Source organism: Pinus tabuliformis, chromosome 5_1, assembly GCF_031772625.1.
Source record: "Pinus tabuliformis cultivar Carrire ecotype Pingquan chromosome 5_1, CPIR1, whole genome shotgun sequence".
Classification (NCBI taxonomy): domain Eukaryota; kingdom Viridiplantae; phylum Streptophyta; class Pinopsida; order Pinales; family Pinaceae; genus Pinus; species Pinus tabuliformis.
In genome coordinates this window covers 533,536,424-533,540,925 of record NC_142305.1, presented here as the reverse complement: position 1 = coordinate 533,540,925, position 4,502 = coordinate 533,536,424, and the positions used below count along the sequence as shown (strand labels likewise).

Sequence of the window (4,502 nt, the reverse complement as noted above, 5' to 3'; positions counted from 1 at the left end):
CGATTAAGAGCAATAGTCATTTCTTCAACTGAAAGTAAGAGTTTACAATGCGAAATAAAAAAAATAGACCCCGGTATATGTTTCAGGAAGTTAATAATAGATATTTATGAGAAGTTGCATCATACTAATATTCAGCAAAATCTTTGGAAATATCAATCCCAAATGACTGTGTTCAATCGTCTTTCCAAAGGGATCTCAGCCCACAAATATATTCACTAGACCAACAAATCGACTTGGCCTTTATGTAGAGATAAACTCACTGTTTCAAGTAAATAAACAGCTCTACTTCATATTTATAAACTGATATAAATATTGTACACACACTAAAGAAACATAGAACCTAAGTGTGTTCCAATAGTGGGATGATATTGGCCTCCTCTGATAACAATAGCAACAATCTTTAATATTCATCCCAAATATGTATACCCAACAGTCATTCTAACAACAGGGAACTTGGCCTCTTAATATTGATGGTTGTAGTGACTCACGCAACCCACAAAGGAAGAACTCAACCCCTCTGTGGCAGCAGTTCGACCCTTCTTTCCCCACAAGTATATTCAGCAAGAAAAATATGATATTTATGGCCTCCATTAGCAACTACAGTTCAATCATGAATAACCAAATTCGGCCTTCTTTAGGAAGTAAATACTCAACCATCATTACAAGGAAACTCAGCCAACACACTGAAGATCAACTCGACCCACAAAGGATGAAACTCAACCCACAAAAACAATGACAAAAAATTTTCCCAACTTGGAAAGCTAATTCAGTTGCTCTGAATAGAACTCGGCCCCCCTATATCAATAGTATAACTCAGCCAATAAAGAAGAAACTCGACCTCTTGGTGGAATGTGTAATCTAAAGGTTAGGGAAAACAACCTAAGGAAAAATGCCTCTGGTATTTCTATATGATACAACTGTAACTCCTTGATATGAAGCATGCCTTTGTCAATGGAACAATCCATTTCATTCAATGCTCTTTTCCCTTTCGAGTATGGTAGTATCAACACTTCTCTTTCTCTTTCAACATTTGAACTTTTTTAAATGGTAGTTAGAGTGGGCATTTTGAGCCAGACTAAGGAGACGAAGATAGAAGAACAAGAACCTCTATTGTCAGATCCTTTGTTTTGCCAAGTTATCATCATTCTCAAGACTAAAACATCAAGCGATGAGTGGGATAGCCCGAAAATTGGCGACTGAAATTGTAGAAGCTCTGGTTGAAGAGGCTGAAAAGGTCTACCTTGTGAAGATTCTGCCTGAGGAGGGGGTGGCACCTATTTATGAAGAAGAAGAATTCCCCATTCTAGATCAACCGCCTGATCTTAAACAAGAAGAGGAGCATCTTGGTCATGACGAAGAAGAATTTGATCTTAAACAAGACGAGGAACCATCTAGTCAGGAAGAAGAAATTCCCAAAGTGGATGAATTGTCTGAGGATTAAGATGAGAGAGGTAAAATTCCCAAATTTCTTAGTCCTATACTTCAAGAACCTAACATTCCAAAGAATATTGAATCATAGCCATCTACAACTAGGCTGGAAATTGAAGTCCCTGAACCACCCAAGGAGAAAAAGGAGGAAGAAGAGGAGAAAGGGGACAACCCATCAAGTGAAGTTATTGAAGCTCCAACTAAAGAGGTTGAACAAATTATTCTTATCGAGATCTTGAGCCTGCCTGAGGAGGAGAATCCACCTTCTCATGAAGAAATTCTAGAACCTCCGGTGGAAGAAACAGTGGAATCTCCTACTAAATAGGTGCTTCCTAAAGAAGCGAGAAACATTGTTCTTACGAAATATACCTTAAGAATATCACATGGTAGATGAATTGTCAAATCAGACTAGAGAAAGAATTGGTGCAGTTTTTAATTAAGAACCTCTGACAAATTCTCTTACAATGCCTGACATTCAATAGGTGATTGAACTGTCTCTTGAAGAAACAATCGCACCTCCAACAGAATAAACATCGAAGACTAACACTGAAGAGGTGCTTTCCAAAGGAAATGTTCTTGCATAGATTATGACGTTTTCCCAAAGATAAGAAAAGTAGGACAAGATCTAGCGTAGAGCACCATCCAATGGTACATCCCAATTTTTGGATTCATGCCCTCCATCTACACTTCAATTCTAACAAACCCAAAATCTAAAATCTTGATAGACTTTTTTTTAGTTACGAGCATATTATAGATCCCTATGAATAAAACCAAGACTCTACAAATACTCCATGCCCCTTGCCACATCCAATGCCTTATTCACTACTAATTTTAAAGGCACTAAGCGGTTCTATCTATTTTCCAAACACTGCCTCACAGAGTCCCCCTTGGCATAGTCTGTAACAATACACCAAACCATAGGTTTCTGACAACCCCCTATGAATCTCACCACATTCAGATGCCTCAAAGTCACCAGCATCTTGACCTCCTATCTAAATTTCTGCTCCAATATTTAGGGTTTCTCTGTATTATCCTTCGGCCTCTCAAGGATCTTCACTACAACATCCTCGCAATTATAGGTACCTTTCTAAAGTTTTCTTAAGTCAATGGTCCACTCATCATATTTCTCAAGGCCATTAGTTGGATACCTATCATCCATAAGTGTATGTGCAAGGACATCTTCTCCAAGGGTATGAGAAGCTATGTTGTTATGGGCCACACTGTGAGCTACAAATTTGCCATGGGTTTTTGTCCTGGTTTACAAATTGAGATGCATTAATATCGTTGTTCTCGAATTGTTTGAGCCAACACTGTTGTCCATAATGGATATGGACACAGACCCACCTCCATTACTGGTCTGCAAGCTTCTCACACTCTCCACAGAGATGTTTGAGGCTTCTCTAAGACTAAGATAAAACCCTTCAATGACTTCATATTCCATTGTTCTATAATTTTCTACTTCTACCAATCTCAGATAATTTGTTTACCCCCACCCCCACCTTGATCGCCTGTAGTTTACAGTCTGACATTCTATCAAACCGAACCTAAAAAAATACATTTTAACACCATCAAAATGTAAAGAGCTACACTATACCCATAAGGTTTATTTGCAGATAAATTGAAACAACCATAGATGGTGTCCATTTTTGCAATACAGAGGCATGTCTAATAAAAAAAATGATAGCTATCTTTAATCAAACCTTGCTTTTTTGAGCTCCTAATATTAAGAAAACCCATTATTCTATTCCTAGGTATCGTTAAAAATAGCATATCCAGAAACCCAAATGAAAGTGCTCCACAGAAATCGCCCAAATATTGAAGCTTTTACATCGCAAATACTTACTTTGCAAGGCTAGAAAACAACGACCGGAATCGCCCCTCCTCTCATTGTTGCTTCAGCTCCATGGAAAGGCGCCGAGTTGAGGGTGTCCAAAGGCAGAGGGCGGATTTTCCACATGCGGGAATTGGGAGGCTTGGGGACAGCGGCAGCGGAAAAAGGCGGTTCCAAGTAACAGAGAATGGAGGACTTGAAGTGCAGTGCTGTGAATCTCCCTCCTTTGTCTCCAGTACCATAACAAAAGAAGTAATGGATCACTACCACGTGTTGAAAAATGATTGGTTGGAGGAGGACGAAAATGGAGGGATGGGATTGATTGGGATGAATAGTTTTTCCCCATATAACTCCATAGAGGAACACCTTCAATGTAATTATTAGATGACAAATAAAAAAAGTATGTTTGATGAGATATTTAAAGTACTTTCTTGTTATTATCAAGTTTGATATAAACACGTGAAGTGTCCAATGTAATTAGTTTCAATCAGTTGTTGCCATTAATACAAAGAACCTGCTTTATATGAGATATTTTATATAATAGAAGTGAGCACAAATTAGATGAGATCCATCCAAAGTTTTTGGCCTAGATGCTCCATATTCTTTCACTACCAGTGGTATTTATGTTAACAATTACATTTTTCCACCCTTTTGTTAATATCACTCAACCAAATGAACATTGTCATTTACTAGTATTTCCTCATGTGATGGACACTTTTTAGCATTTATGAGTCCTTGCTTCGCAATGCGATGGGCACTTTTTAGTGTTTATGACTCCTCCCACATTTGGTGTAGCATGATGAAAAACTTACATTGTTTTTTTGGGTTTCTTAGGTGGGACGTTGGATATGGCTCGCAAATAGAGATTGGATTAGATGCTCTTAGGGTTTCTCCTAGAATCATTCATTATCGGTTCCCCTTCTAATATTTCTACATGACAACAATATTTACTATCTTAATCAAATTCATCGTGCACACAATCAAGAAAATTTCTTCTACCAATGGCTTAAGGAAGATAATCTAGGATTAAATGGGGGCCTTGTTGTAGAATGGAAGGATACATGTCACAGTTATGCATTGATAGTACTCATATCAATGCTAATGGGGATAGGATGGTTTGGGATGGGAAACTGAAGAAGGGGCAAGCAGTAGCCTGGGAGATATACAGTAGGCTTCCCAAAACGAAGGCGCCACAAGAAAAATTTAGGTGGTTTCAATGTGGGTGGAAATGGGAGGTCCCAAG

General features: G+C 38.4%; 1 pseudogene; it reads right to left on the bottom strand.

The window, feature by feature from the left end:
- Nucleotides 1–2,109: 2,109 nt before the first annotated feature.
- Nucleotides 2,110–2,869, bottom strand: LOC149165902 (serine/threonine-protein kinase STY13 pseudogene; annotated as a pseudogene).
- Nucleotides 2,870–4,502: the final 1,633 nt, after the last annotated feature.